This window comes from Panthera uncia, assembly GCF_023721935.1.
Source record: "Panthera uncia isolate 11264 chromosome B2 unlocalized genomic scaffold, Puncia_PCG_1.0 HiC_scaffold_24, whole genome shotgun sequence".
Taxonomy (NCBI): Eukaryota; Metazoa; Chordata; class Mammalia; order Carnivora; family Felidae; genus Panthera; species Panthera uncia.
In genome coordinates this window covers 100,148,152-100,160,741 of record NW_026057580.1, presented here as the reverse complement: position 1 = coordinate 100,160,741, position 12,590 = coordinate 100,148,152, and the positions used below count along the sequence as shown (strand labels likewise).

At 35.6% G+C, this 12,590-nt stretch overlaps 1 protein-coding gene across 2 annotated transcripts in view; it reads right to left on the bottom strand.

Annotated features, from left to right (window-relative positions):
- The window catches only part of GRM1 (glutamate metabotropic receptor 1), a 419,295-nt gene that overhangs the window by 95,951 nt on the left and 310,754 nt on the right, over positions 1-12,590 (bottom strand). The window lies entirely within an intron of this gene.

The window sequence follows — 12,590 nt, the reverse complement described above, 5'->3', positions numbered from 1 at the left end:
AACTCACGAACCAGAAGATAATGACCTGAGCCAAAACCAAGAGTCAGACGTTCAACTGACTGAGCCACCCAGGCGCCCAGGATAGGGGGTTCTTAGCCATTCACTACATGACAGTGTCTTCTTACCCTCTGAACACATAGACTTGGAAAAGTGTCACTAAGAGAGCATAGTGCAGCAAGGCTGAGGACATTTTATTCCCAGGAGATGATGTAAATTAATCTCTTAAAAAGGAGGAAATATAAGACTGAGATCTTCAATGCCATTTGTGCTATAAGAATTTCTGCACATTTGGTCTTTTTTTTTTTACAAGAACTTTATGTGTTGTTAAGAGGTAATGCTGACCTATCATGCACCACACGTGAGAAAGGAAATCCTGAAACTGTCCGTGAGTGTCGACCTTTGTAGGTTAAACATGGGAGGTTGGATCCTAAAGTAGAGAGTAGTTTGCTATGTCTGACTATGCATGAATCCCTCTCTTTTAGTCCTTCCTAAGATAGGAATAAGTTCCAGTTCCAAAGCCATTAAATAAAGAAGCCTTCACTATCAGAAATATGAAATTCAGCATAGTAGTGCCTAATTATTACTTAATCTTACCTTGATCAGAAAAGAAAGGCATTTTGTTGACAAGCCATTTTGGCTGATGTCTCTCGGTCTTGGAGTTCTGAGTCTTTCATTCACTGTCTTAATAAAAGTTTCCTACAATTAATTTAGCCCCTAGCAAAGAAAGGAATTTCTCTTTCTCTTTGGCAAAAATGTTCCATGACATTTTGAGAAGGTAATTCTGACAATTAAAGATTGAATTGAGTTCAAATTCCAAAAATTCTAACCATATATGGTATGCACTTCATAAATAAACAGCTGTAGTGCTAGTTTTGATTGAATATTATCATAAACTTTATTACCCATACATATAAGATGTCTTTCCCCTAGGATAGATTACATATCTTCTCTCCATTGACATTTGGCGGTACCTTAGGACTTGCTTTGGTCAATGAAATGGTACTGAGATGACATGTACAACTTTTAGCAGAAGCTTTAAATCCAGATCACATTGGTTATGTTCTGTGCCCTTACCACAATTATCAATGTTCCACATAGAAGCTGGTCTATTAGCCTTGGTCCCACAGTACAGAACACATGGAGCAGTCTCTTAACTAACACATGAGCATGTGGGATGAACAAGAAATAATTATTTCTTCTTGTAAAATATTCAGTTAGGGGTCATCTGTTATAACAGTGTATCCTCACCTAGCCTACCAAAAAAGGAAATCAATACCTAAAAGTAGGGGAATAGCTATAACAACAATAAAAATGACAATGAATCATTAAATATGAGGCTTATAGAACCAGACAGCAGATGGTGAGGAAACTGTGACCTGGGTCTAAAAGGACATAAGTCCATTATTTGTCAGTGGCAAAACACTCAGTAACATTGTCACCTGTAATCACTTGGAAGGCAGATATTTTATCAAGTGAGCTTACACATTGAGGCAAGGAGGTAGGAAAATTAAATGTTCAGAGATAAAAATGGAATTGCCTCTCACCTCCAACTCTTAAAAGGTAAAACTGAGAAGATCTTCATCCTACAAAGAACAAATGAAAACTCAGCCTCACGGCAAGGACCAAACCAAAACTCTTATTTTTGTGATGAAATTGCTGAAGGCATTAATTTGGCACCCATTAATCTTTCCAATGAAGACAAATGCAAAGAGAGAGAAGACTGAGACTCTAGTCAGGCTCTAGCTCTAAGATGTAGCCAGACTCCTGGAGAAGGTCTGACATCTTGATGTATGTCTGTGGGAGAGAGATGAAAATCATTTCCATGGACTGAATTGAGAGATGGACAAAGAATATCTGTAAGGACACATCCCTAATCGTGGCCATACAAACAGTTGAATTACCAAGAAAACGATTTCTCTGTCTCTCTGTGGTAAGAGCAAAGTTATTATGATGTTCTCAATTTGCAGGTGTAGAAGAATAACCCCCAGCAATGGAAAACTAAAAAACAAGGATTAGGGAAATGTAAAGGAAGGTCTCCACGCATTTAGATACCATTCTGGTCAGCCAGAGGCACAGGTTCTCAACACTCTAGATGTTTGCTTTTCACAGAAACACAATGAAACTGGGTTTTTAAATGTGTTCCTAAAGAGTTACAATCTTTTTCTCATGGCAGCTGTTAGTTAATAAAGGGAGGTCTGCTGCAAAAGAGCTAAAGAAGTAGCTAATAGAAAGGGCTTAGAGAGGCTAATCCCTTACTCTGTCTAAACATCTACTGTGATGGACAGAATAACAGATCCACAAAAATACCCACAATCTTAAAGCCTGGAACCTGTGGATAAGTTAGGCTACGTGGCAAAAAGGACTTTGCAGATGTGATTAAATTTCCATTGAAATGGGAAGATTATCTTTGGTTATCTGGGTAGGCCTAATTTAATCACAAGTCCCTAAAAACTGAGAATTTTCCCTAGCTGTGGTGGAAATGTGTGACTATGGAAGCAGGGTCCTGAGAGATGCAATATTGCTGGCTTTGAATAAGGAGGAAGGGGGGGGCATTAACTAAAGAATGGCTGGTCTCTAGAAGTTAGAAAACAGCAAGAAACAGATTCTCCCATAGAGCCTTCCTAAGGGAATGAATTTCTGCTGACATCTGATTGATTTTTGCCCAGTGAGACCCTTGTCTGAATTCTAGCCTATGGAACTGTACAATAATAAATTTGTGTTGTTTTAGGGCACTGACTTTATAGTAATTTGTGTGGCAGCAATAGAAAATTAATACATCTAGTAATTGCCCAATCTGGACATAAAGAAACATAGTATATAGCCATGACTTATTGCTTTGGGAATGCTAATGCTTCAAACAAGCCTACCAATAAATAAATAAAACAAATGGAAGAGATTGATTCAGCATTAGAAATTACTAAATTCTCATTAGCTGTTGCAGCTGCCACAGCCAAAACCTTGGCAAGCTCTCAACTTGCACAATGACAGATGATTCCAAATTTTATAAATTAAAAAAAGAGCTAAAAGCCTCATAAATTTTAAGTATGAATTTCTGCCTGTCCTTAACATAAGTGCTTAGCTCCACTCCAGAAATTCTAATTCAGTTGGTGTGGCGTGGGATCCAGCTTGGTACAGTGAAGTACCTTTTTCTTTTTTCCAAACAAAACTTGCTATGTGTTTATTAAGACATTTCTGTTAACATAAATTGAAGTGCCTTTTTAAAAGCTTTCATGCTGACTTTAATAAGCCAGACTTGAGAACCACTGCTCTAAAGGACAAAATTCTTCTTCATATCATCTTAGGGTCTGGGCAGTTAATTTATCCAAATGGATTGGGTAATAGTATCCAGTTGATTAGAGTATTAGACCAGATCTATTTGAGGTAAGTCCCTATGGATTCAATTTACTGATATTTCTCACAAATTTTAATACCTGTCCTATGTAGTACCCATGGAGGCCCATCAAATTTTATAGGAATTTGTGGCCACAACTATGTTGTTTACCAGTCAGTGCTACTCCAGAGAAAGGTCAATTAGTGAATAGAGCGGTCTGAACATGATTATGACATGACATTGACATAGGCCCATGAACCAAGACTTGGCTCATGATATGACTATAGAATATCCCCTTAATCTTTATCATTATCTCCACATAGCAGAAATAATGAAATGATGGAACATACTCCCCAAGAAGGAGTTCAAAAGTCTCACTGATTCTTGAATTCTAACAACCCATTTATTTATCTTTTCAGTGTTTGATCCCTTTATAATACTGTTTCCCAATCATATATCTCTATGATGAATGGGACCAAAAAATAAATAAAAGAATGTAAGCATACACCTCCCACAGGATCCAGGCATTCCACAGCTAGGACTTGCTCCAAAAGAAAAGAAAGTAATAGGTCTATATGAAGATTGTACATGGATGTTCTTAGCAGCTTGGTTTGTAACAACCGAAAATTGGAAACAATTCAAGTGCCCATTACCAGGTAAATGGGTAAATAAATTGTGTTATGTCCAGATAATGGAACACTGCTCAGTAATTTGAAAACATGAATTGTTGATATATGTAATACAATGATGAATCTCAAAATAATTGAGCTGAGTGAAAGAATGCAGACAGAAAAGAGTTCACAGCAATTCCATTCATATAAAAGAGTAGAAATTGCAAATGAACTAGAGTGAGAGAAAATTTCCTGTGAATAGGAGGGAGGAGAGGGTTGGGAGTGGCTGGAAGGAGGAATTTTCAGTGAGACACAAAGGAATTTGAGGAGTGATATATTCATTGTTTTGATTGTGGTGGTGACTTCATTGGCATATACACATGTCAAAATTTGTCAAACTGTTCATTTTAAATAAGTGCAATTTGCTATATGTTAATTATACCTCAGCAAAAATATACAAATAAGGGGAAAAAGTAAACGGGCCATTCTCCAAGTATGTTTGGTTTACCCATCATGAAAAGACTGTAACCTCTTATGATAGCTGAAATTATGACTTTACTTAATGTGAGTTTTCTTAGCGGAAAATGTGCACAAGACAAGAAATGCAAAACTGTTCTCCTGGTGAGAAGCAGTACAACTTATAGGATATAGAAAACCCACATGTAGCCATTTGGGAATATCTAAATACATACTACTCTTTTATGCCAAGGTGAACTCTTTATTAAGAATGGCCATAGATTTTGGGGTGCCTTGGTGGCTCAGTCAGTTAAGAGTCTGACTTCAGCTCAGGTCATGATCTCACATTCATGAGTTTGAGCCCTGCATTGGGCTCTGTGCTGACAGCTCAGAGCCTAGAGCCTGCTTTGGATTCTGTGTCTCCCTATCTCTCTGCCCCTCCCTACTCTTGCTCTGTCTCTCTCTCTCTCAAAAATAAATAAACATTAAAAAAATGAAAAAAAAAAAAAAGAATGGCCTATATTTTAATCATTAAAAACACTCATTCTCAAATTCATTTAGAAGTTAGGCTTGACCATAAGAGGGAGCATTCAATTTTGGAAATACATAAATTGCTTAATAGGGAGAAATTAATCTAATTGATTTATTAGTAAACAAAACCAAATTTATTAATAACAGGTATATAAACCTTAGGCCAATCTATAAGTAACTAGTTTACATAGCGAAAGGTTCAGTAACATATCCAACATTGCATAATTGTAAATTAAATTTTTCTATTAAAAGGTAAAACAGTAATAGGTCACTGCTTCAATAAGTGTTGGAGGCCTCAAAAAAAATCCATTTTTATACCTGAAGTCTACATCTTCTTGATGCTAAAAATTATTCAAGTCCCTTGGGAACAGAATCAAGATGTATATAAACTAAAAGGATGTCCCTACATCAATCTTCATGTCTTTGAATGATAGAACATGTACATGTTTCTATAAATCTATTCAATTATTAAAATGACATGCAAGAAGGAACTATATTGAATTTTAATAGGTGAATGAAGACACAGCTGCTCTTTGTAGGAACCAGAATGCCCTATTTGGGTTGGAGGATCTGCGGGAATCACCAAGAAAAATGGAAGTCTTGGCTTATAACATTTTTCAGCTGTTGTAGTTGGGATATTCAGCAAGTTGATCATGCTGCAAGCACTAGCTTGTGAATAAGATCCAAATAACCATAGAAACAACCAAACTTGCATTTATGGGGTTAGAAAATAGAATGCAACACTGTTCAATAGTACTCTCTGTTATAATGGAAGTTCTTTGTGTATCTGTACTATGCAAGATGTAGTCACTAGCCACATGCAGGTGTTGATACACAAAATGTGACTAGTAAAACTGAGAAAATGAGTATTTCACTTCATTTCATTTTATCTTAATGTCAATTTCTATTTTTTAAATATTTACTTATTAATTTTGAGAGAGAAAGCATGAGCAGGGAAGGGCCGAAAGAGAGAGAGAGAGAGAGAGAGAGAGAATCCCAAGCAGGCTCCACTCTGCCAGCACAGAGCCCAACGTGGGGCTTGATCCCAGGAACTGTGAGAACATGACCTGAGTAGAAACCAAGAGTGTAACGCTCAATGATCTGAGCCACCCAGTCACTCCTAATTTAAATTTAAATATAAACAATTACACTTGGTTAATGGGTACTACAGTTGACAGGACAGGTCAAAAGTATTAGGAGATAAGCAGACCAAGACTGTGCTTATAGTATGATATTATTTTCAGAGCTTCATCTATGCGTGATAACTAATGAGGTTTTCTGAGAAAGTGTAATGCCCAGAAGGTCAGTTCATGTTTATTCTTTCAACCAAAAGATACAAAACACATCTGCTATAGACTGAATGTTTGTGTCCCCTCCAAATTTTTATCTTTAAACTCTGATCCCCATTGTGATGATATTTGGAGATACGATTTAAGGAGGTAATTAGGTCTTGAGGGTAGAGACCTCAGAATCTCAGGATGGGATTAGTGCTCTTATAGGAGAAGAGCTTGCTTCTTTTCTCTCTCCATCATGTAAGGAAACCAGGAAGAAGGCTTTTCACTAGAACCCTACCATGCAGGTCCCTGAGTTTAGACTTTCTAGCCTCCAGAGCTGTAAGAAATAAATATTTGTTGTTTAAGCCACCAAGTCTATGCTAATTTGTTATAGCACCCCAAACTGCTGTATCGAAGACAACATCTAAAGATTTGTAACATATTTCCATTAAGCAATTTCTACCAGCACTGTGTGAGAACCTATGACTTTTAGGTTTTGAAGCTATTGGTTTGTCTCAGTTATAACTGTGCCCCATTTGTTAGCACTTCCAGAATTTTGAAGTAGAATAGTCTTACTGCCTTGGATCAGGAGGCTTTAAATCTTCTTCACTAAAGAATTTATAAAAATGTTTGGTTTCATTCACCAGATATAGGGTACAATATTGTATCATTCCTTCTGAAGGGGGATAAGATTTAGAATTCTGGCATTGGGTTGAGAAATTGTGTTCCCTAAATTAAATCAGCTATTGCTCTATTGTCTATTGCCACAATAATGCTGCATAACAAACCATCCCAAGGCTTAGTGGCTTAAAACAACAGGTATTTATTTAGTTCATGAATCTGGGGGTCAATAGGAAGTTCTGTTGCTCTGGGTTGGACATGACTCATCTCGGTTGGGCTCACTTATATGTCAACAGTCAGCGAGTGTATTGGTTGGAGACTAGTTTAGCCAGTATGACCTCAACTAAGAGATCATCCTGTTTTTGCTTTAAGTTCTTTCTCATATTCTAGAAGGCATATATATATATATATATATATATATATATATATATATAGCTGAGGGAAGATCCCAAGAAAGAGAACAATAGTAGGTCAAGCCTCTTAAAACCTAGACTTAGAATAAGCTATAAATTCAATCAAAATTCAAAAGGCAGGGAACAAAATTCTACTTCATAATGGGAGGAGCTGCAAAGTCGTATTTCAAAGAGCATGGATACAGGGAGGGGTGGAAAATTGTGAAGCATTCCACAAAATCTAATTAATATACCAATTTCTTGGGTAAAGGCAAATGATATTCTTCAAGAGTGCATACTGGCATTGGAGTCAAACTTCCGAAAGTATAGAGAAGTTATTACCCTAGGACCTTATAGGCTGTAGTAAATAAGAAACTGTCTCAATCTGGGTCAAATTATATTAGACCCATCTTATCCCACTTCACATGGTAAGTTGATTCAAAATGGAAGTTCCACTGAAACCTACTCATGAAGCAAATATATTATAAAAATTAGTAGCAATCTAAAAATTGTGAGTGACAGTCTCCAAGCTGGGGGAAGAGTACCCACGGTTTGGGGAAATATTAGTCTCTTCAATAAATGGTGTTGGCAAAGCTGGACAGCCACATGTAAAAGAATTAAATTGGACTATGATCTTACACTATAAATGCACACATAAAAAACTTGAGAGACTTGAACATAAGACCTGAAACCATAAAACTGCTAAAAGAAAGTCTTGGTAATAATGATATTTTGGATTTTGATACCAAAAGCAAACATAAATAAGTGGGACTACATCAGACCAAAAAGCTTTTGTACAGCAAAGGAAACAATTAACATAATGAAAAGCTAATCTCTGAAAAAGAGAAAATATTTTCAAGTTTCATATCTGATAAGAGGTTAATATCTAAAATGAATAAAGAACTCATACAACTCAATAGCAAAAAAAAATGATGAAAAAAGGGGCAGGGGATCTGAACAGACATTTTTTGAAAGAAGACATACAGATAGACAATAGGTACATGAAAAGGTGCTCAGCATCACTAACCATCAGGGATATACAAATCAAAACTACAATGAGATATCACTTTACACCTGTCAGAATGGCTATTATCAAAAAGACAAGGAATAACAAATGCTGCTGAGGATGTGAAGTAAAGGGGACCCTTAAGTACTGTTTGTGGGAATGGAAATTGGTGCAGCCACTCTGGAAAACAGTCTGGAGGTTGCTCAGAAAGTTAATACAACTGTCGTATGTTGCATCAATTCCACTTCTGGGTGTTTATCTCAAGGAAACAAACACACTATCTTGAAAAAATATATTCACCCCTATGTTCATTGAAGCTATTTATAATAGCCAAGACATGGAAGCAATCTAAGTATCCTTCAATGGGTGAATGGATAAAGAAAATGTGATATATATAGTGATGATGGATGATAAAGGATGCTAGAGTAATGGTTTTACTACATATACAAATAACAAATACTGTGTTGTACACTAGAAACTAATATAATGTTATATGTCAATTATATCTCAATTAAAAAAAAAGAGTACTCATGCTTGGAAGTCTTGAAATTTTGTCACATCAGACTATCTGTCATTATATTAATAGTCCTGAGCTGTTGATGAGTATTACAGATACCATCCAAATACTTTCATTATGTTTTCAATAATAGCCAACTACAAGGAAAGATATACTAGCTTTAAAAAGCATTATGTCCTCCTGTTCCCAGTTGCTATAAAGAATAAGGACAGAAAGTAAAAAATTATGGCCATAAATTCATTGGATTGTGAAAAAGGTCAGTGAGGACAAAGTGAACTCATTCAGTTGATATACTGCTAACCACAGCAACTCTTGATATTGCCATATTGCAAGACAATGGCAATACATGTACTTAAGGAACCCAAATATTGTCATATTCTAAATATAATTATATATTTAGGAATCTATAGTGAGGGAACAATCCATAAGTAGTAACAACAACAATCATGAAAACTCTGTACCATATTCACTGGTTTGTTTTGTTTTGTTTTGTTTTGTAAGAAGAACAATTGGAAGCAACCTAAATGTCCAGTAATATAAGAATGACTAAGTAATTATAATATTTTCATTGGGTAGAATATTATGGAGCTATTAAAATGGTCATTATAAAGATTATGCAACAACATCAAAAGTAAAGTAGAATCTTAACTGAAAAAAAGATACAGTATTACAGGCACACTATGATTATAACTATGCAAAAGAAAATGAAAAAAGTCCATAGAATTGCAAGTGGTGCTGGTAGGAGTTGCCTTTTGGAGCCTCTTATTTTCTCAGAAGTATTCATATCATTTGAGTAATTCAACTTCTGGAAATATACTTTAAGAAAATTATCCAAAATGAGAAAAGAATAAGGTGAGGACTAGGGAGAAGAATTTTTAATACCTCTCTGCAGCTTTTTTAACTCATAAAGAACTGAAAACAGCCTAGATGTGTCAGAAGAATGAGATGGTCAAAGAAATTAGAGTTTATATGTCTGCAGAATGTTATATAGCAATTAAGAATAAAAGAAATTGGGGCTCCTGTGTGGCTCAGTCGGTTGAGCACCCAACTCTTGATTTCAGCTAAGGTCATGATCCCAGGGTTGTGAGATTGAACCCATGTGCTGGGCTTTGCACTGAGTATGGAGCCTGCTTGGGATTCTCTCTCTTTCTCCCTCTGCCCCTCTCCCCTGCTTGAACCCCCCCCTCTCTAAAATAAAATTTTTAAAAATGGAAAAAAAAATGAGTGAAAGAAATTAGTGACAAAGAAATTCATAAATTTAAAGAAAAGGCAGTATTCATTCTAAAAGCAATAGAAAAATAATATTAGCTATATGATTTATAAGTATATATAGATAAAAATATAACAAAAATTTAACAGTATATTTGCTAGAAATACATCAAAAAATTAATAGTAATTAATAGTTATATAAAAGAAAATTATTGATGCTTTTCATCTTTCTTACGTTTTCCTATATTTCCAATTTGTATATGATAAACTTAGTACTGCATATTACTTTGATAATCAGAAAAAAATTGTGAAAGCCTAGATAGGAGAAAAATAAAATATCCATTTTGGCACTGTATAAGGGTGGTTGATTAAGGGTTCTGTGCTTGTTTTTCTAGTTGCCACATCTTGGAATATAGTTATGCTAAATTTTTAATTTCAAAAACTATAATATTTAACAAGGTAATCCACGCTACATCTTATTTTCCTTCTTGTAAGACACGATATTAACAACAACACTTTACACTTATGTAAGGATTTGCGAAGTATCTCACTTGTGTTACTTCATTTAATTCTCACACCTGTGTAAAATAGAAAGTGTTATCATGCTATAGTTGCAAAAATTGACTCAGAGATTAAATGAGGTCCTTCAAGTTTTGTGGCAGATTATTAACAGAACCAGTGCTGGCTCCAGTTGGTTACGCTTCCAAATGCTCTCGCAGTTTCCATGGAATCATTTTCACAATTCTCATCAGGAAGGATAAAGCCCTATGCCACTGCAAAAAATACTATAAACAGTTAAGACATTTACTGGAAGAGAGTGACTTTGATTTGCTTTATACCTATTCTCTCCACTGTCCTCACAATGATTAATTTTTTTAGAAGTTAGGCTTTGATGTTTTGGTTAGTACCTTTCCAACACTTTCTCTAATCCCTTGATATTCGCAACTAATTAAGCAGTGATGTAGACTGTGCATGAAGTACTTTTTAATTAGCCACAGTGATTTGCAAATTATTCAGCCTGGGCTCAGGACCCTTAATATTCAAACTGAAAATCTAGTGCATGTAAACTCTTTATTTAAATAGTGACATCTGAGATTAAGCTCAATAAAGGTTTCTATGGAAATGAACTGCAATATCAAAACTTTCCAAAACATTGAAATGACCCAATTAGAAGAGGTAAAAATAAGTGATAGAAAGAGTAGCTATCAATAGAATGGAAGGGTTCATTTCACTTCTGCACATTAATTTTCATAAATGTGTCTGCATATTCATTAGAAGACTATGCAATTCATTTGCTATTCAAGGATCTCAACTAGATAAGAATGATACATGAAGTAAAAGTTTAGTTGTTCATCAATAACACTGAAGCCAATTTCATAGAAATGCAGACATTAAAACTGAAGAGCAAAGTAAATTTACATGAATGTATACACAGATAACATAAACACTGCTAAAGAAAAATTAATGATAAAATTCTAGGATTCCCGTAGAAGAAACGATCAATAAAGTTCATGAATTAGTTCCAAATAGAAAAGTTAAACAAGCCTTTGATCTTTCTTAGAACTAAGAACAAAGGGAAATATTTCCTAAGCTTGACTCCAGAATGAAATGCAAACATAAACATGTTTATAAAAGGTTGTAATCACATAAGAAACTCTTAAAAATAGCTGAGTGAAGTAAAATACAAGAACAGTTCATGAATGTGAAATTTTTAAATTTTCTAGTATGAACATTAACCAAGTTCAAACTTTAACCTTGACATTTGCATGCACTATGACAATTGAAAACCCAAAATGGTTTTTAAAACGTACATGGCTGTAGAATTCTAACTTTTGTTTTGAAAGCTTAGGTCACAAGATACTTTCCTGGAAATCCTTATGTAAAGACAACCAAGTAGTAATCTAAATTTTACCAATAGAACACAATGACCAAGTGACATATATAGTTGCAATCCACTAATAGCCATCTCAAACTTAACCCATCCAAAATCTAGTTCCTGATCCTTCTCGCTTTTCCTGTAGTCTTTCCCATCTCAGTCCTGGCAATACCACCTTTAATGCCTGTCCATCATGCTGTGCTATCAACCCAGTATAGACAACTGGCTTTGAATGGCACTGTGGTATACCAAAGGTGATCTATTTTTGCCACATTAAGCAATACTGAAAAAAGACAGGGGACATCAATGTCTCTATGCAGTAATGATAGCACTCATGGAAATTACTGTGTTAAGAAATCTGTTAAGAAGTATGGTAAGTTAGTCATGTTAAGTACAGCAGTTCCTGGGGCAGGGTGGGGTGGGGTGGGGTGGGTAGGGGGAGGGAACTCCACTCCCAGTAGAGTTCACCAAGCCCTGAAGACCTGAAACAATATGCTGCCCTTTTCTGGCATGCCTTCAGTGAGCAGTGCCTGGGAATTATCTGTCCCACTGGGAAATGTCACTCCTATTTGCAAATGAGAGTGCAGAGTTTCTGGCCACCTACGTCCACATACACATACATGTATGTTCGTGGTGTGGCCCTGGATGTCATTATCTCACCTTCTCCAGACCTGTATATTGAAGCGAGTCATAAAGAAGAAAAAGGGATCAAACCAGTGCTGCTTACTTATGTCTGTGGTTAACATTTCCTAAACATGCTTGCAAT